The sequence below is a fragment of the Protopterus annectens genome, chromosome 6.part1, assembly GCF_019279795.1.
Source record: "Protopterus annectens isolate FY-2018-M chromosome 6.part1, PAN1.0, whole genome shotgun sequence".
In the NCBI taxonomy this organism is placed as follows: domain Eukaryota; kingdom Metazoa; phylum Chordata; order Ceratodontiformes; family Protopteridae; genus Protopterus; species Protopterus annectens.
This window is the reverse complement of record NC_056738.1, coordinates 371,765,908-371,787,989: the sequence shown is the minus strand read 5'-3', so window position 1 is coordinate 371,787,989 and position 22,082 is coordinate 371,765,908. Positions and strand designations below refer to the sequence as shown.

Genomic DNA, 22,082 nt, shown 5'->3' with positions numbered 1-22,082 from the left:
TGGTGATGAACAAGTTGACAGACGAGATCAAACAGGAGTCCCCGTGGACTATGATGTTTGCAGATGACATTGTGATCTGTAGTGAGAGTAGGGAACAGGTGGAGGAGACCCTGGAGAGGTGGAGATATGCTTTAGAGAGAAGAGGAATGAAGGTCAGCAGGACTAAGACAGAATATATGTGTGTAAATGAGAGGGAGGATAGAGGAATGGTGAGGATGCAGGAAGTAGAGATGGCGAAGTTGTATGAGTTTAAATACTTGGGATCAACAGTTCAGAGTAATGGTGAGTGTGGAAGAGAGATGAAGAAGAGAGTACAAGCAGGATGGAGTGGGTGGAGAAGAGTGTCAGGAGTGATTTGTGACAGTAGAGTACCAGTAAGAGTGAAAGGAAAGGTCTACAAGAGGGTAGTGAGACCAGCTATGTTATATGGGTTGGAGACAGTGGCATTGACAAAAGGCAGGAGTCAGAGCTTGACGTGGCAGAGTTGAAGATGTTAAGATTTGCACTAGGTGTGACGAGGATGGACAGGATTAAGAATAAGTATATTAGAGGGTCAGCCCAGGTTGGAAGGTTTGGAGACAAAGCCAGAGAGGCAAGATTACGTTGATTTGGATGTATGCTGAGGAGGAATGCAGAGTATATTGGGAAAAAGATGCTAAGGATGAAGCTACTGGGTAACAGGAAAAGAGGAAGGCTTAAGATAAGGTTTATGGATTTGGTGAGAGAGGACATGCAGGTGGTTAGTGTGACAGAGCAAGATGCAGAGGACAGGAAGAAATGGAAACAGTCGATCTGCTGTGGCGATTCCTAACAGGAGCAGCCAAAAGAAGAAGAAGAAGAAGGAAAGGAGATTGTGTCTACCTAATTTAGGAAACTTCCTTGAAAAAGTCATTGAAGCTGTACATGGCTACATTCACATGCACTGTCAAACCTGTTAAGACCTTTTACACTATTTCCTATGCCGGTATTCCTGATAAGCTTAAATGCCTAAACATAAACCCTTGTGTTGAAAGACAGATAAACTGGCTTAAGTGGCAAATGCAACCTCAGAAAGCAAAAAGGTAGTTAAGAGTCATTCCACAAGACTCAGTACATGGACGCTTTCAGTTAAATATCACCATGTTGGTTGTCAAAACCACTAAACCAGACATATCAGTAATTAAATTTCAAATGACTGCAAGATGGATGTTGTCGTTCCTTCAGCAGCTGATATCAACAAGGTCTAAACCATACAAACCAATGGTGCATGAGGAAATGTCCTTGAATTAAATGAAAAGTGTAACATTATCACCTTTGGTAATAAAAACATGACATCAGTTTACATTATTGAAGCCATCCCACTCCAGAATGATATGGCCATCAGATATCGTGGCACCTTGCAAAAAATTCCCTGTCTTTTGACTCTGTGTAACAGTAAACAGGAAATCCTTCTGTCTAGGCAAGTTAATAAGCAAAGGTATCTCACCAAAGTCAAAATAAGTTATCTTTCCTCTACTCTACCCTGGTTACACCAGTTATATAAGATAATGGCTGTTTTTGTATGCATCTATCCAAACACATTACACAGCTGCAAAGACTCCAGAAATTCCAAACTGAAATAATCACCAGACAAAAGCCCCTCAATTTCTAAGACAGGCTTGAATCTCTTCCCCATACTCTGTTTCATATAGACTCCTGTGTGATGATTTATGTCAAAGATTTTGGGTTATTAACGACCCAACTCTCCTTAATCTCCTCCACATCAACAAAACAAATGGTTTCACAAACACACAGATTAAAGAACTGAATCTCCAATAACAACAAAAATGAATTTGTCCTTCCAGCATGTCTTATCACTCAGCATTTGCCCTGTTGCTGAAATACATTGCATAAAAAAACAATAATACCCTTGTTTGCTTTAAGGCAAACCTTGGTGATTAGGTAGGAACCCATAACTTCATCCCTGTTCTTACATGTTCTTCCCTCCTAGAGGTAGGAGGTGCCCTATATTGTTGAGTATTGACAAGAACTATTTCTGCCATGTAGGTGCAATGAATCTGTGAATGTATGAATGTGTGCAGTGGCCAGAAAATTTATTTTTTCCCTCATCATAATAATAGGATGTGGGTAGTCAAACCCTATGCAATCTATGCACCTGCGATTGGTTGCCCTTCAAAACCAATCACAGTGCTGAGTTGGCAAAATTTAGTCAACTATTATTATAAATACAGACTACCAAGCAATGTGCAGTCTAAATGGCTATGACTGGTTGTCATAAGCAATTGATCACAGCGCTTTCCCAGCAATCTCTAATCAACTAGTCATATGACTGGAAACCACTGGGAATTGTAGCAATGTGAATCTTCAGGGATGTCCTTCCCTTTGTAGGCAAGTTTTTATTTATGAATGTATGTATGTATTATAAATTGTGACAGTAAGCCAAACAAAACTGTTGGCAGTGGTAAAAGTAGAGACTGCTCACACCAGAATATATATATATATATATATATATATATATATATATATATATATATATATATATATACACATTTTTTTTTACTTTTAACATGAACACCATCAGAAAAACCCTACATACCTCTTATAGCCAAATATAATGGGGAGATAAAATCAGGGACAATTTGTAAATATTACTTTAATTCATAGTAAAAGTTAATAGAACAAAAAGTTTTAGATCACCATGCATTATTTAACAATATGAAATGTGACACTCTAATGTCTAGCACTATTGACTTGTCCACAATTCTCAGTGATTTACTACAAAATTTACTAGAAAATTAAAAATTTTATGAGAGACAGGACAAAAACTTGAGAAAAAATTATGGACTCCTCCCCCCTGCACCACCTTAGTAATGGGTGCTAACCCTAACTCTAACGATGCCCCTTCCCCAACCCAAGCCCTACACCTTATGGTTATTAAAACTTTCCTGAACACTGCTACTACACAAGACAGACTCTGAAACAAAAAACATTCACAAACACACACAAACAACACACATCTAACCTTTAACCTAACTCTTACCTAAAATACACAAACTGGCAAACAAACATACAGCACATATCCTTCACTCACTCACTCCCACCCACCCTAACCCTAACTAACACATACACACACGGTCTCACTCCCCAATGCCACTTACCTGTATCAATATTCTGTACCACTGACATATCCACCATTCGGCCATACACACCATCAACACATTCCAGCATTCGGGCATCTACTCTTCTTCTTCTTCTTTCGGCTTTTCCCGGTTAGGGGTCGCCACAGCGGATCACCTTGTCCGCACATTGAATGGCAGTGGAGTTTTATGGTGTCGAGTTGCCAGCCCGGCGCCCAACCTTCCACAGAAGGCACACTCACACGCACACCTAGGGCCAATTTAGAGTGTCCAATCCACCTGCAGCATGTCTTTGGGATGTGGGAGGAAACCGGAGCACCCAGAGGAAACCCACGCGACCACAGGGAGGACATGCAGACTCCGCACAGAAGGCACCCCAGCCGAGGATCGAACCGGAGAACCTCTTGCTGTGAGGCAGCAATGCTAACCACTGCACCACCGTGGCCGCCCATTCGGGCATCTACTCTATCAACATTAAATCACACGCCTCCATTTGTCATATAAACATACTTTGAGTCAAACCCGGGGAAATATATATATATATATATATATATATATATATATATATATATATATATGTGCGCACACACACACACACACACACACACACAATTGTACAATACTAGGAGGATGGAACCACCACAATCACACCTCTCAACTGTCCAGATTTTCATAGAATGTCAAGGTTTTTGTCTCATATTTTTGGTCTTTTCCTCTTAAAATTTGTAGTTTTCTGGTAAATCACTGGGGTGATCTGAGGATTGAACTCACTAATAATGATATACATTTCAGTTTCAGACTTCATATCCTTCAGAAAAATACACACTAAGACAAATTGTGCTATTCTACTAATTTTCTAAGTTTATAATTGCGATATTTAAAATCTGTCCCTATTTTTGGGCACTTGTCCCCCCATTCTGCCAGGCTTTGTCCAGATTTTTTGTGCTAAGAGGTTGAGAGGTATGACCACCACATTCAAGCGCAGAGCAGTTATACATAACTTGTAATAATTCTTTGACCACAAATGAAAAATTTATTAACAACAACACAGAGCAGCATTCTTAAGTAAGAACAATGCTGAATTGCAATATTTCTCATTCAGTATTAATAATTCTGTCCTTTCCTCATCCAGTATGTTTTGGGAACCCTGTGTAATATATAAATATATATATGTGTTTGTGTGTGTGTGTGTGTGTGTACATACAGATATATATATATAAAATGTATATATACATACATAGTATATGCATACACACACACACACACACACACACACACACACACACACACACACACGAGACCAGTTAAAATGATAACAAAAATCCCAAATCTTGATGTCTGTTCTGTTACAGTGTGAATTTTATCTCATGGGGAAGTGTATGTGGGCTCAACCCCTAAAAAAATGCTCCAGCCGTGTTCCTTGGCATGTTCATAGTGACATTTTAATGTTTGCACTGTTGATGTTAGCGCATCAACATTATATATATATATATATATATATATATATATATATATATATATATATATATATATATACACACACACACACACACACACACATACACAATATACATATATATATATATATATAGGGTCTATATTATTTCATCAGAACTGCAATTCTGTGAATACCTATTCATCGACCCCTATTCAGTGAACTATCAAATGCACAATCAGCAAATGTTTTCCCAGGTAACTGATTTAGTAGGCCAACATACTGAGTGGTACACACTGCAGAATAACAAACCCACCAACTTATATATACCAACTGCAAGATCGCACTACAGTGAGGAAAAGGGCAAATTTCAACACACTGGACAATTAACTCAGTGCCTTGGAAAAAAAGGTTGCTGAGCTGAACGTTCGATAAAAGGACGATGAGTAGGTATTTGCAGAATTGAAAGTTTGGTGAACTAATATAGATCTATATATAAATATATATATATATAAAATTAATAACACACACACACATTTTATATATATATATATATATATATATATATATATATATATATATATATAAAAACACAGACATATATATGTATGGATCTACTTTACCACTTTGTCAAACTGAAAAACAAAAACAAAACTGCTCCAATGTCAAGCACAGAACTTTATTAAATCAAAGCTTTTGGGTAACAACCCTTTCTCAAGGCTAATACTACCACAGAATAATCATCCCTTAAATAAGAGCAAACATGCATCACATGACCACAGCCAGCATATCACATGACACTACTTCTTAAATTGTTTAAAACACATTAAATGTTCTGTTGTGGTATTTTTACTACAACAGGTTTAATACTGACAGTATTATTGAGACCAGGTTCAGACTCTGCAAATAGTCTAATAATCCATTCATGCTCTTTGTTCTCAAGGTAATTATTTATATCACCTCTAGTCCCTTTTATTACTATATCTATTAACTTAAATTTAAAACAGTGGTCCTCACCCTTACTTATGTCTCCTTAAAGCATTTTTATCATTCTTCCTTCTCATATCTGACTTATGTTCAATAACCTGTTATCTCAGCCTTCTAGATGTTTTCCCCACATAAAATGAAAAACATTTTACACATGTGGCAAGGTAAACCACATTGCTAGTATTACACTTGGCTGAGATAGGAAATCTATATTGCTCATTAGTTACAGGGCGAGTGAACACACTACTATTATCTGCTAAAATATCATTGCAACAGCTACAATTCATACACTTAAAAGTTTAGTGTTTCATAACTATTTGTTGCTTAGCTGGAGCATTAAAGTCCTTATAACACAGCCTTCGTTTTAAGTTTCTGACATTTCTATAAGAGAAGTTAGGTTTATTATGCAAAATAGTCTGCAACTCAGGTAAGGCTAATAAAATAGTCCATTTTTTTTGTATAATTTTTTTGATGTCAATAGTTCTCACATTGAAGGTAGTTGCATATCTAATTTTACTAGGTTGAATTCCTTTTGTACAACCTCCTCTACTCCCCTCAAAAATATAGCTGCAGGGAAACGCTCCTATCCATTTTGACAACCAATCAAGACAACGTTGCCGAAAAGGTATTTTAACGAACTCCTGGAACATCACATTTTACTTCCAGGAAACTAACCACTTGGCCACCACGCTTAAAATACAAACCAAAGCAAATCAAATCCACACTCCCTTAACTAAATATACCAACTCTGAGATCTCACTACAGTGGAGAAAAGGGCAAAATTCACCATGGTGGCCAAGTGGTTAGTTTCCTAGAGGAAAAATATGATGTTCTGGAAGTTTGTTAAATTACCTTTTCAGCAACATCGTCTCTGTGTTTTGCAATTCGACAAAGTGGTAATTCAATAAATCAAAGTAGATCCACATGTATAAATATATATATTTATGTACATGTATATGTGTGTGTGTGTTATTTAGATGAGACACCAACTTTGTATTATATTAAAATAGGTTACTTATTGCCGCGGTGGTGCAGTGGTAGCATTGTTGCCTCACAGCAAGAGGTTCTCCCATTCGATTCTCGGCTGAAGCCCCTTCTGTGTGGAGTCTGCATGTCCTCCCCGTCGTAGAGTGACATTCGAAAGACATGCGTAGAATGGGCGTGCCTTCGCTGAAGGTTGGACGTCGAGCTGGCACCCCAGCACCCATAAAAAATCTACTGCCAATCATTAGCGGACCAGAGTTCCGCTGTGGCGACCCCTAACCGGGAAAAGCCGAAAGAAGAACAACAACTTATTTAGACAAAAAAAAAAAAGGAAGAAAGGTCTTCAGTTGTACCTTTAAAACAGAGCGAAGAGAGTTGTGCTTGTAAAAGTTCTCTCAAAAATTTATTCAGACAATCATTTCTTCATAGGTTTATACTAGGCTAATGACCACTGGGATCATTATAACCTTAGCCACACAACCCAAATGTATTCCATGGTTTATTGTGCCTTAGAGCTTATTTTAAGGGGTGCATGTTAATTAGGGCATGATTTACTGCCTGCCTCTGTCCATCAGAGACACAGGCGACAGGCAGTTTGTTGCATTAGTTATTGAAACCCCAATCCCTTGTTTTGCATTGTATGAAAAAATGTCACCTATTCAGAAAAATGCAGGAAGTTCCTCCATTGGAGGAACAGATTTGGAGAAAGCAGGGGCTTTTGTCTAGAGGTCTAATATTCTATTCATGGCCAGCTGTGTATGTGACCTGAGACAAAACTTAGATGAAGACTTGGCTCATGAATTTGAAGGGAAAGCCTGACAAAGTCTACAGCTGGATTTACCATAACTATAAAGCATGTTGTAATTATACTGTTCTCAAAGCATAAATACCATTAACAAACTGTGTGTGTGTGTGTGTGTGTGTGTGTGTGTGTGTACGTCTGGAAGGTTGGTGAAAAGCAGAGTAGAAAACTCACACAGATATGGAACTAATACATAGAATTCACACTGGCAGTGTGTTTCAGCAGTTTGGTGCTGAAACTCAAAATCTAGTGCTGTGGGCAGAGATCTTAACACTGAACCACAGTGCTACCCACAGCCAGGTGAACCATATAACATCAGTGCTTCCCATATGGGTCAAATATAGGAGATGAACACACTCTGATATGCACTCAGTGTCATACCAGTTGGCAGGAGTTCTTGCTTATAAATATTAATTCTTCCCAGTGCCATTATAGCAGAATACATTTTTAGTGCAAACTTTATACCTAACATCAGGAGGAGATAAGGACTGGCTAGTCTATTACTGTCCATAATACACCACACACACACACACACACACACACACACACACACACACACACACACACACACACGCACACACGAGCTGGTAAATCATCATTATATAATCTTCTAGATTACCTCATCAACTGGGTAATCCGTAGTACTGCTGTAAATGTTATCCTGCCAGTTAATGCTGAAAATACAAGTCCTTTTATACACCTTGTTCTGCAAGAATTACAAAAAAAGAGGATTTGTGTTTTGACCCTGCCATTCTGACCCTTTCATATTAAACAGTCCAAATCCCACTGCACATGAACATTTCTTAGCTGGATGGTTTCCCTTGTCAGTACTACTAGAAAAGACCCAAACCTTCATTTACTAGAAATGTCAACGGGTGCAGCAAAAAGCAGTGATGCTACATTGAACCTGCCTTCCTGTCACAGGGAAACTGAAATTCTGCTTTTGTCTATAATCATGTCTACTGCCAGCTGACAAGCTAAAGTGTTTTTTTTAATGCTTTTCCTTTGCTTTAAATAGCGGAACATCTTCTTCGAATATCTTGAGGAAATGTAAACAAATTCAAATGAAACGGCAAGCACTGCACTCACAGACTGACTAGTTCATCACTTATTTCAGTCTACAGGCCTTTTAGACCAAAAGACAACTTCTTTAATGGGCCCTCTCTTCAGATTAATGATGCACAATTACACACTGCTCATCTAATTAAGGCCTGCTAACTTGTGCTGTCTGGATACATTTTGAAAATCTGCTTGCTCTGTCCAACCTGCCAAAGCAAACTGATAAATTAACCTCTGTGGCCTTGAAAGATAGCACACTGTTGCTAGTAGTGAAATGAATAAAACCATATTACTTTAGCACAGGCCCGAACAACACAAATACAATTACTACAGTTTCTAGCAGATAGGTTAACTGAGTTTGTAAATTAGCTGCATTTCCAATAAGTTGAAGAAAAGTGTTGCCAGAAGCAGCTTTCATTGTACCAGAAGGAGGTTTCATTGTAGATTTACAATTCAGAAGTCTTTGTGTAGAGAATTAATAAAAAAGATCCTGCTCTGGGCACATTACAATATCTAGCATGTCATCTCTGGAACAGGTTAATAAGCTTCTGAGTCATTGAGAGAGTCCACGGTCTCAATGTTTTTGAGACTCAATAAGATCTCCAGATTAGGAATAAATTTATTGGCTGAAGCATGAGAACAGATTTCAGTGCCATAGCCCAGGTGTGTAGTGGCACTCATACCTGTCAACTGTACAGATTTCTGCACAATGTCCAGATTTTTGCCTCATATTTTTGGTCCGGTTTTCATAAAATTGTGTTTTTCTGGCAAATCATTAAAGTTAGAAAATGACAGACATTTGCGTTTCAGACTTCATACCCTTCAGAAAATTCATGTTAATGCAAAACCTGTTATTCTATCAACTCGTTAAGTTTGTAAGAGCAATATTTAAAAGGTCCTTTGTCCCACTTTTATATATGGCTTTGTCCAGATTTCTTGCCCTAAGAGGTTGAGAGGTACGACTGGCACAGTCAAACTGTGCACATTGGTGTATAGGTCACTAAACCACCGGCAACATACTAATTCAGCTGTCTGTTCTACAGACTGCAGACCTGCTCTTATAGCATACTAAATGACCTACATTTAAAACCACTAAGTGAAATGTGTTGGCAGTAATAATATGCTTAAACCACACTTTTCTATTGGATGCCGCACAGCCAGCAAGACAAAGTTTAGTTATTATTTTTTAAATGCAGGGTATATTAACACAAAGGAAGACGTGCAATAGATGCACTCTGCTAGCACAGTGGTAAGCTAAGCACATCTGCCTATATGCTGAAGCAGTAGCAGTGATGATATGCCTGTGTGGGGAGGTCAACAACATCTCCAGCAGGTCTACTGGTTACAGGAGTAGTTTCGTGGCTCATGCAAGGTACACCTAGAAAATGCATGCATACTCTAAATCATTTAACAAGGTGTGAAGTGCTAACAAATGGAACATTTTTGTAAACATTAAGTACATCCCATGTGTTATCACAGGGAACTGTGATGTAAATCTTTAAGTACATCCCGCAAGTCATCAGCAAGGATGGAGTGACAGTGGCACATCAAGAATGCAGTCTACTGAGTCAGATGTTGTTTACTTTTACTGAAGTGTACACCTTCAACAAACTGTTTGACTGAATGATCAATGATTCATTACAGGAACCCAGAATGCACATCTCTCATGATGCATAGCTGCAGAATATATTGCATTAGTTGAGTATTGCAAAAAATACACCCAAGAAGCAGCAACTGTGAACAAAGTCTGTTTACTGGTGCTTCTGGTACCCTGGCATACAGCCTTCAAGGAATAATACAAGCCACCAACCTTCCCTATTTTATTACAAAGCTGCTCCAATTAGATACACCCTTTCAATTATTCAATTAACATTCCTTAAATAAACATACCCCCCTAAAAAGCTTAACCAAATAATAAACCATGATACACATATAAATATATATAAACATTAAACATTTAAATTGACTTTTACGTGCATACCTTTAGGTTTCAAAGTAATATAATTCAAAATAAATCTGCTTTCCATCCTTTGGGTCATATTAGAAATAGGAATTTAGATAGTCCAGTCGCAGAACATTTTATTAATGCACATGGGGGTCTGATGCCACTCTTTTCTTCAGTGGTTTGGCCACACCATTTCTTGCTAGAGGTGGTGATTTCTTAGCCAGTTTTTTAAGGCTGGAAAGTAGATTGTCCTTGAAGGCTGTATGCCGAGGTACGAGAAGCAAAATTACATGGACTTTGTTCCCAGTTGCTGCCTCTTGGGTGTATTTTTTCCTGTTTCTTTTGTGTTGGTGTATGCTGATATTAGTTGAGTACACACTGCAGTCCAACAACAGGTAGTTGTGCATGCCAGTGAGGGAATGCATGGCACCCCTTTGACTTACATGCATCCCATATTTCAAAAAACAAGAACAAGGAAACAGTTTCCCCAGAAAGACCATTGAACATTTTCTTTCTGAATTCCCAGAAGGCAAATAGCTGAGGTACCAGAATAATAACAAAAAAAGTTCAATGGTCTTTGTGGCGGAAGTGTTTCCTTGTTTTTAGATATTTTACAGTGTATTTTTCTGTGTATTTGCTATGCATCCCATATTTACAGTATGCCAAGACCCCGATGTCCATGCAAAATCTTGCACCTGCTCTGTACTGTCAACATCTGATTCACAGGCTTGGAGAAGCACTACAGCTGCAGGTTCAGCAATGTCACTGAAATTGTAAAGGCACTTGCCATATCTGGTACATCATGTTTATTTTTTACTATGTTAAGTAAACAGGCATCTCCCCTGTCAAGTTTCAGAATTCATATATTTGATATCTGAGCTGTGACAATTGAGAAAAAGACTAGTATTTTATAAGGCTGCCTTGGTTTTAACTGAAATGGCTTTTCTCCATGTTATATTTCACATATTTATTATCATTCAAAACATTACAAAAAAAAAACAAAAACAAAATGAAGAAACAAACATTTTGAAGAGAGCAAGCCCCTCTTCACCTCTCACATCCCCTTACTTTATAAGTCTATAGTCACACAACAGTAAGGAAAATAAAAAAGTCACTGCAACACAGCATATAGCATCACACAAAAAGCAAGACCACTTATATAACTAACGTCATTGAGTATTCAACACAGTTCAATCAAGAAAACTCAACTAGTTGCAGAACAGCCTTTTATAAACTGTTTTCTCTACTCCAGTGAATTTGTACAGTTTGCTTTACGGTAACATGCTGTACACAGATAGTTTTGTTTGCAAGAGTTTTGACACTCAGCTAAATGTAGATCAACTACCTTAATGCTCACTTGGGAACTGAGAGGAATGTTACAGAATAAAGGGCAGAATTATAGGGAAAGGGAAACATAGCGTGTGTTGTGAGTATGGTTTCCTAACATGGCTATATGGTAATAATCTTCATTAAGTGGTTACTAGTTATAGTTATCAGTATTGAGATGTAGTTTTGACACTCAGCTAAATGTAGATCAACTACCTTAATTCTCACTTGGGAACTGAGAGGAATGTTACAGAATAAAGGGCAGAATTATAGGGAAAGGGAAACATAGCGTGTGTTGTGAGTATGGTTTCCTAACATGGCTATATGGTAATAATCTTCATTAAGTGGTTACTAGTTATAGTTATCAGTATTGAGATGTCTTGAATAAGTTTTAAAGTTGAAGTGTAAAAAGAGAAGAAGTGATTACATCTGTCTACAGAGTAAAGTGCAGAATTCAGGAACATAAATTTTACAACTTAAGCCAGCATGACTGAATACAAATACTTAGGACTTAACCTTGGTCCTTCTCTTAACTTTTTTTTTCAAATCACAGGTGAAATAACAACACCCTAGTATCTTGACTTAAAGCTTGGCATAATGGTTAAAGTGTTTACCTTACAGACAGAAAATACAGGGCTTGATTCTCACACAAGATAATTGACTAGGCTTAAAATGGCCCGTAAAGGCAGTTAGCCTAGTATTAACCTATGAACTCTGCTGTAGAATATCATTTACTCACTCCTTACTTTTCCCACTTTTGCCTAGACAAAAATGTTTTTCTCCCTAAAGTGGAATACAATTTTCCTCCCATTACCCAGCAGAAAATTCCCTAAGATTTCAGATCACAGAACATAAAATCTGTAGATTGCCAACAGCTGATCTCACCATTGTAATCCCCTGTAACATAGGAAATGGCTTCCACTCACCAAAGTCAACTTATCTCCTAGATATACTTTTATACACAAAGTATTAAACAGTGGCCACTGCATATGTCGGAGATGAAAACCCAACCAGGATCAGATTTGCTCCCTAAGAAGTACCCAGGAGAAAACTATCACATTAAGCAGACCTCCATATAAAATAGCTGCTAGAAAATATGCCTTATTCTGACTAGGCCCGACATTATGAAACAGACTTCTACCTGAATTAAGGGGCCTAAAATCTCAAACGAAATTCGATAATGTCTTCTCTGAACACTTGCACAAAGAAACAAAGTAAGTGCTTTAGGGACAATAGTTAAGTTCACCATTTACTACTGAATATTATGCTACATCCAGCAATACAGCTATCATGAAATGTTGAACAGGATGCTGATGGTACTTCCTGGGATATTACCTGTGCTATTAAATTTCATGTTGCTCTTATCCCTGGTATTTGAAATCAACCAGGAGAATGCCAGTAGTTTTAACAGGTCATTCAATATGTATATTTTTTTCTTTTATCACCTTTAATTTTATGCATGTTTGCTTGCTGAGGTTATATTGATAAAACTGCATTTGAAATAAATATATTTGTCAGATGTGTTTACTTGTGAGTTGTGTTACCTTATTTTTCAGCAGAATGTAAAACAGGGAATCATAGTAAAAAAAATTTGTATCTTAACTAGAACTCTGAGTAAAGCTTCTGCTACCCTAGTATAGATGACAGGAATGTTAAGCTGGTGATCTGATTTACTTTATAGGTTCATAGGTTGGTACTAGGCTATCAGCCCTAGGGCCTATACAAGCCTAGCCATAACAATTCCCTGGCTATTTCTTCCCACACTATTTATTTCCCTGGACCCCTGTCTACGTGATCCCCAGGGTGAATTTCCTTTCTCCCATCCAATTGTCAAGGTTCCTTTTGAAGATGGCCAAAGAGGTGCTCTACTTGACATGTATGGGCAGTCTATACCAGAGTCTGGGGAGTCTCTGGGTCAAGAACCTATCCCTCCAGCATGTTTTGTTTATTGTGATGACAAGGTTTAGATCCCTGGGGCGTGTGGCTATGAGGGATTGAGATTTCTTTAAGCATAGCATGTCCAACAGCTCTGGGTTTGACATGGCCTTGTATGTTAAGCAGAGATCGCCTCTGAGTAGACGATATGCGACTGAGTATAGCTGAAGTTTAAGACTGTCAGAATAGGGCATCTGCTTTAGGCCTGTGATTCTTTTAGTGAGGTATTTCTGCAGCCTTTCCAGTTTTTGCAGATGTCTTGAGGTAGATAGCAAACGAGGCATTGTATTCTATAATGGCTCGTTTTTAGTGCTTAGTAAAAGGATGTACAGTGGGCCAAGTAGCAGCTTCTAGAATACGACTAGACTCCAACCCTTCCAAAAATCCATAGATGAAGCCAAGGCTCTGGTAGAGTGGGCCATAACTCTGCCTACAATAGTTTTGTTGTGGTGAGCACAACAAAATTTAATTGCTTATACATCCATTTGAAAATAGTCTGTTTTGACAGAGGTTGTCTCTTCTTACCTTCACAAGAAATGAACTGATTGGAAGACTTAAGAGATTATGTTCTGTCAAGACAGTGCCCAAGTTGCCTGTGGATATCCAAACTATGGAGTATACATTCTCCCTCCTTTTTTGGTTCAGGAAAGAAAACAGGGAGATGGATGGCTTGGCTTAAGGTAAACTCAGATAGAAAATGAGATAGAACTGACTAATCATAAAAGCTTGCAACTCAAGACAGAACCTCAAGCCAGTCAGGTTACCTGGTTCAAATGGAGCAAATGTTAGCTTCTCCGACACAAAATTGAGAGCCAAAGGAGGGGCCACCAGTTTTCTTAGCAGCATCTTCTGCAAAACCCCTTCATAAACATTTTGACATAAGACTGCAGTAAAAGAGTATCATCCATAAGACTGCACTGAAAGAGTATCATCCATGGGCAGACACGCTGAAACAATTCATAAATTAACTTTGGTAGAGGACTAAAAGGCCATAGAAGAGCAACTCACACAAATCATAAAACCAGAGGAAAACTAATTTTAAATGGGTGCTGGCTATGTTGTTGGCACCAAACTAGAAGCTTTTTCCATTTGCTAATATATGATTTTCTAGTGAAAGGCTTTTTTGCCTCCATTAGTACACCTTCCTGACATTCTCAGTATAGCTTCCTTTGAGCCTTGATGAAATGGTAAACCTTGGTGAGATGGTTGTTTTAGGAAAGAAGACCACACTATATATTTAGACTTGATGTTTACTGCATAGGTAGCATATTAATGGTCTGGGTGTATTACAGCAATAAGCCTCCTGTACCTATGTGCAGTAAAAGCTACAAATCACTGTCCTCATTAATTATCATATGCACAGGCCATTTGTCAAGATAACATTGTCTAAATTAAGTCCTGTGAAAGCAGCATTTTTCAATGCAGGCTGGGTTACTGGCAGTTAAGTCATGTGACTATGTGAGTAACAGAGCTGGTGTTAGACTTTTGGGGGCCCCCAGCAGATGTCAAGCTGGCGGCCCCCCAAGCACTTCCAGTCTATGTATCTCCCAGTCACGGCCACCCTTCCTAAGCACTTTTTAGTTCATGCTGCACACTTTTAGGAGTAGTATGCATAGGCTGACCTTTTAGTTCATGCTGCACACTTTTAGGAGTAATATGCACAGGCTGAGCTTTAGCTACAATGTGCTATGCACAGGCTGACCTTTTAGTTCATGCTGCACACTTTTAGGAGTAGTATGCACAGGCTGACCTTTTGTTCATGCTGCACACTTTTAGGAGTAGCATGCACAGGCTGAGCTTTAGCTACAATATTCTTACATTACAAGAATTGTGTACTACACTGCATTGACCCATCTCACAAAAAAGGGACATTTACAGTTACTGGCATGTAGTTGCAGCAATGACATATCACAGCAACTCTATGTACAGGCCTGGACTTAGGTGAAATGGTTCCCTTGGCCTACTGTTTCAGACCTCCCCCAAACACACAATAGCTTCCAGTCTTCCCTGTCCCCCCTCCCCATCTTAGGCTCCCCATAACATGCACGTTATTTTTTTTCTTCCTGTTCTCACATTTTGCCTTACTTTTCAGCTTTTTCAAGAAGCTATAACTTTCTACATGCTCTGAAGTGCATTTTAAAGTTTTTTTTTCTTTTTACACACCTTTTCATCCAATAATGGCTTGAACAGAAATTGTTTAATTAATTATGATTAAGTAAATAAACTGTGTTGCTGTTCAGCTTTACTTTTCATTGCATCCTTTCAACATACATTTCCGGAGCAAAGACAGTACCGTAATAACCATCACTTTGACCAAAACTCTGGTAACTATTTCCGCACATTTAAAAGATTTTACCTCTTACACCAAATTCAGATCGGAGAGAAAAAAACACATCTCTACAAACAAACCTAATTCAAATGCTTTCTCTTTGGCTGCATCACATCGTATAGGAATCCATAACTCTGTTTTACATTATTACACTGTAGTTTAGACATCTGCTGAGGGATTTTTTTCTGTTTTTGTTTGATGGAGAACACAATAAGGAATCCCCCTTTTTTTTCTTTTTTCTTTCTTCTCTTCCATTCTTTTCAGCCAAGTAAGTTACAGTTTTGTTACCTTTTTAATTATTTATATTTTATTTACTCAAAACAACTGTATAAATACTCTTATTTTTGTCTGTGTGATTCTTTTGCAACACCTAACAGCTCTGTTCCTTGACCAACAATATCTTTCTATACCGCTATCTCTCTTTCTCACTACCTCCCTCACTCTTTCTCTCTCTGCTCTCTAACATTATCTCCCAGTCTCTGGCAACATAAAGACTTCAGATCAGTGCTTTCCTTTACTATGGATATCAGTTCCACTCTGTAGTAGGCTGGTAAGACATGCTTCGATCCAAATTTAGTACATCTTGTGCCAAAAATATACACATGCTACTACCTTTGAAGTAGCTCTCAGTCCCATTTTAATTACATTGCAGCAATATCAACATCTGAAATCCCATGTACAAGTATAAGAAAGGGGTAACCACCTACTTAGTTATCTTAGGCACTTTGAAGTAATCTATCAGCATATCAGTGAAGATGCCCTGACCCTCTCCCTGGCCCAAGGAATAATGATGTCTCCTTCACTATACATTCGGCTGATAATCCCACACTACTCTAGAGTCAAAGTAGTCAAACAATTCCTCTAAGTAAGAGTGTGATCATGTTAGCCACTAAAATAATATCACCAGCAGCTCACCCACCCCCTCCACAGGTTCGGGGAGCCTTACTACAGCTCTTTTCTTCCAATATTCAAAAAAAAAAAAAAAGGCAAGAACAAATATGAACCAAGACACTTTCCATTCTGTCCCCGGGTGATGATGTCACTACAACACCATCTTTTCTTCTACTTAAGGAGTGGGTGCCTGACTACTCGTATTACAGATTCAATGTGTGATCGCATCTATCAGACAGAGATGCCAGTGCTTGGGTTGGTCCTTGATTCTATTCTAAGACTGCAAAAATCTCCCAGTCTCCACCCTCCTAGTTAGCAATACTACTTTTCACTAATAAAGTTTTTAAAGCAAGTAGTGTAAACACTTGTGTCCACAGCATGTATCTTCTGTGAACAATGACAATCCCATCAACTGCCGACCTTTTCCTGCCATAACAACAACACACTACTAAATTCACACTGTTTCATTCTCTGTGTTATTCTCGATTATCACAGTGGGATTGTATAAGTACAGACAGGAAGACTTTGACGTTGCTCTTTCCTTTAAATACACATAAACACAATCTCACAAATACACAAAAGTGAAGTCCCTGCATTAATTGTAATTAGTGGCTTTGTCCAAAACACCACACTGCAACAATAAACAAACCCTTACAGCCCTTCATCCTTACTTTGCATGACATACAGCCTTTGAATACTACTTTCCTGAGCTGCTTTCCATGTTTGTACAAACCAGACACTGATGAATACTGTACACCTCAAATAACACGCTTTATCATTAAATATAAGCTGAGCAAAATTTCAGCACAGTGGGGAAAAAGCAGCACACAGCAATGAAAAGATGTGCTGCCTGAATATCATCCTACCCAGCCAACCACAAACCAGAAATAGAGAAAGGAGGGAAGGTGATTCGAGGACAAAATACACTGGAAACATCATTCTTCTCAAAATACAAACATAGAGATGCTAACATATTTTTTTGTAGTCCTGAATTTGCATTCTTCCATATTTCTTTGCACACATTATGCGAGTCTAAGGACATCTCTTAACTAGATATTGCTTCCAAGCCACTCCTGAAAACAGATACTTGTACCCAGTGAGTTTATATGTTTATTTTATTCATTTGCTAACCAGGTAACTAACATGTGGTTCTGAAGCACACAGGCTTACAACTAAAGTTTTAGTTTGCAACATTAGCTCATATAAACCGGTCTCTCTACATGCAGAGTAAAGTATTGTTGGTTGAAGCTAAAACATTTTATCTAAGAGCAGCTAGAATTCTTATGACAAGCTGGTCCTGAACGAAGCATAACATTCCAAGCATAGAACAGGGAGACTTTTTATCTTTAAAAAAAATAAAATAAAATTGCACCACAAAATAGTATGTTTGTACTTCTAAAGCATTTTATTCCTAGCTATTATCCCAAACAAGAGCAGACCAAAGTTTAATGTTTAAATAAAATGAGTGATGCTAATTAGCGTCTGCTTGGGTTAAGTCTACTTTTCTGATTATAGACTTTATAGATGTGCAGTTGTTGGTAGGGGGCACACTGTTAAACATTCCTTTCTATCTGCTGTTGTTTGTTTGTTTTGTTTTGTTTTGGTAAAGGGGACTGAAAGTCCATCAGTAGACTTAGGACTGCTTTATTCCCTTTATACTCTTGATGGGTTATGATGACCTCTACTGCGCAATGTGTCTGACACTGGGCATACACTCGGTCCACTGGAAAGGATGTGACAGCCCAAAGCAATATTTCTCTCCTAAAATACTTCACTTGTAGGGGTCTGAGGTGGCCTCAAAGGCTACATAAAGTCATAAGAAATTAAATGCAGGCTACCTATCTCACAACCCACACACATACACATATGCGGTATGCAGACACCAAGTGTCCTTCAAATACAGAAAAGGTTTCCTCCTTCAGTGACAGGTCAAAAATAAAGGTATATTTTCTTGACTTTTGTGTATTCAGACAGAACGGTTCTATGCAGTCTTAACCACATAACAGCAAACCCCCCCCCCGAAGCATATGGCCTAATCCCAGAAGCGGTCTTGCATTTTCTGTTGCACTACAGATTTCTAAGAATGTCATTAATCTTACTTCATAAAACATCCCTATAGACCATACTACTCAACTGTCCCTAATTTTGCCTCAAAACTTTGCTCTGCCCCTCACAATCCCTCCCAAAACTAAAAATTTTTGGGGGAAAAAAAGTGATGGGTTATATTTAATAAAAATGACAATGATTAGAGTTACAGAATTCTTTTACTTTAGAAAATACAGTTTAATTCACATTTCTCATATTCTGTCAGCTTCACAAATTAATAGTACTCATATTTTAAAAAGTGTCTCTGATTACCCCTGATTATTTGTAGATTTGTCCTCAATTCTGGAGGTTAGAATTTGAGAGCTGTGCTGTAAAAAGATATATAGTGACATACTGTAGTTATATAAAGGGTGTGCATTCTGCATTTGCCTAGAACATATTACTGACATTGCTATGTATTGTTTCTCTACTGTGTTTACAGAATCACAGTTTACAGTAATCACGTGTGTGTGTGTGTGTGTGTGTGTGTGCGTATATATGTGTTCTGTTCAGTATTTGGCAAAAGCTGAATATCAGACTTCCATTTTTCACAATGAGTACACTGATATCCTTTCTGCCCACACCTGCACTAAACAATTTCTTGCCATTTAATTATAAATAACGGGATTTTTCTTTACATAAGTAGTGCCACCCAAACAAGAACACACAACATGTAAAAAAAAGGAAAGGAAAGGATAAAAGAAAATACACTGCAATATGAGCCCATGGATTTTTCTGAAAGAATGAAAAAGGAAAAAAAAAAAAAGAGGAAAAAAATTAATGGTGAAACTTTGTCACATTTTCCAGTAAACACAGAACGAATATTCTGGCAGAAGTATTGTCTTCACCTCATGCTTCTGCAGAGATCTTGTTACTAAAGCAATTTGTGAGGTCAGGGGTCCCACAGACATCTTCAGCGATATTCCCTTGCTTATTAAACAGGCCACTGTAGCTATGCCTTAACATGGTAATAAGCTAATGCAATTGCTTTACCCTTTATAAATCACTTGTTAGCAGTAAGTAAACATATCATTGCAAAGCTTATTTTCAGTGTCCTGAAAAGAATACACAGTTTTCATTCTTTTGATACTAAATAGGAGGGTTGTGAACGTTCTCCTAAATTTAGTCACTTCAACCAATCAACTCAAAATAGAGTAAGCACTTTAATATATATACTCGAAGCTTAATTATAGTACATATCATAATTATTGATTTAACTGTTGAAACCATGGCATCTACTGTCCAATTTACACTAAAAATAATGCAAAACCTAGGAAGTAATGTCTTTCAGTTTAGGACCATTATATGATATAACCAGAACTCAGTACTTGCCAATGTGGACCCAAGCTTAAGTCCCACTAGAATTATTTATTTATTTATACAATAAACCCTTATAGCTTGTTTAGTGGATCATTCCCCATACCTCTTAGTGTGTTTTATTCTTCTCTGTTGTTCTATACACATTCCACATGTAAGTTTTAACTCCACACAGCTTACTTAGAAATTTGTGGTGAAGTACACCCCTATGTATATATGCAAAAAAGGACCACATGACAAGGCAAAGCAGTATAATAAAAAGCAAACCAGTTAAGACAAAACAACACTTGACACTCCAATAGCTAAAAATAACATTTTAACAGAAATGACAGAATAAAACCAAGCTAGTTATGTTTCCATTAAAACAATCAAAACAGTAAACTTTTCAGCCTTTTTTATCACTTTACAAAATGTATGTGTGTGCATGTTATAATCTACTTGGTTGGTTATATCATAAAAAGCCCTTCTGTCATCTCTGCCTAAATGTCAGTATTGAACCTGCTCTGTCCAGTATGATCCTCTTTAAAAGTAACCCAGCCCAAATGACAAAACTTAATCTCTTACTTGCAATGGAAGACTTGTAAGTAATTATAAATTACAAATATGTCAGATTGGGAATATTCATATGTATTATAAGACTAGAAGTACAATGGTTGCATTAAACATGTAACATTCATACTTCTAATCGATCTCTTTCAAACTTTTCTTAAATATGCCATGTGAAGGTCAAGAAGTTACTGGTTACTCAAGGAAACACAAAAATATTGTTCTATACATTTATATCAGGACCAGATTCACTTACTCCACCTGACACTTTTCAGTGTCACTATTTAGTTATAGCTTACTAAATGCAAGTTCTCACAACAAGCAAAATGCATTACCTGTCTTACTAGCCCTTTACAATGTTAGGCTAACACACAAACATTACCTTTAAGTATATACTTTTAAAAGGAATGAGCAGGACTTCACACAAAAAAAATATATATCATAAATCACTACTTACCTTGTTTGCCTTTAGCCTTCCAGCTACTACATCAGTTCAAGGTGTTGTCATATTGACAAAACAGAGATATTAATCCAGACCTACAAGAGACAGGTGCTAGCAATATGAATCCATCAGATTTCCCACAGCCTTGCCCGTTCTGACTGGATGCTTGTTCTGCAGTTTAATCTTAGCTTCTAAGCAAGAAGGGTTAACTCAGTGAAAAGGCAATCCTAAAATGTCTCTACATCTCCCTCTAGTGGATAAATCATCAATATTCACTGCTAAGATTTTTGCAAGAACAGATTTTTTTTCAGCATCATAAGGTTTCCAGTCATAGCACTTTCATCCAGTTTTTTCTTTCTCTTAGTCTTCACAAAGTATGCAGTGGAGCAGTTTCAGACTGATATTTTGCAGGCATGCTCAATTTGTGTAAGTACTGATAATTTCTAACAAACTTATTTTCTTTCCTTTATCTTCTCTATTATAAACTGTAATTAATTTCTAGTAAATTCTGCAACACATATACTGATTACGGACTTGACTATGATATTTTGCTACATTAAACACAAATTCATATTTTACCGATTTAAATATTTTTAGCTGTCACAAGGTAAAAAGCGCTATAGATCTTCAAACAACTCTTAAACAAAGCGATAACATTTATCTGCAGATTATTTTCTTGCAGTCTAAATGTTAACGAATCATGATATGTATGAAATGCACCATTGTGCCGTACTGAATTTCAAAGCTTTAGGTTGTTAAAACAACTTGAAGAGGCATTATCATTTCTTAATAATCTCTATGACTGTTTCTGATCCAGGTTAAAATGTATTACTGTCCCCCAAAATTACAAAAAGCACCTGTTAGAGCTTTGAAAGTTCAAGGT

The 22,082-nt window shown here is 37.5% G+C and overlaps 1 long non-coding RNA gene across 3 annotated transcripts in view; it reads right to left on the bottom strand.

Annotated features, from left to right (window-relative positions):
• The window catches only part of LOC122805566, a 2,364,904-nt gene extending 2,343,542 nt beyond the window's left edge, over positions 1 to 21,362 (bottom strand). For all 3 annotated transcript variants that reach the window (XR_006365383.1, XR_006365382.1, XR_006365384.1), the window contains exon 1: positions 21,215 to 21,362. This is a non-coding gene — a long non-coding RNA (uncharacterized LOC122805566). The remainder of the gene's footprint in view (positions 1 to 21,214) is intronic.
• Positions 21,363 to 22,082: the final 720 nt, after the last annotated feature.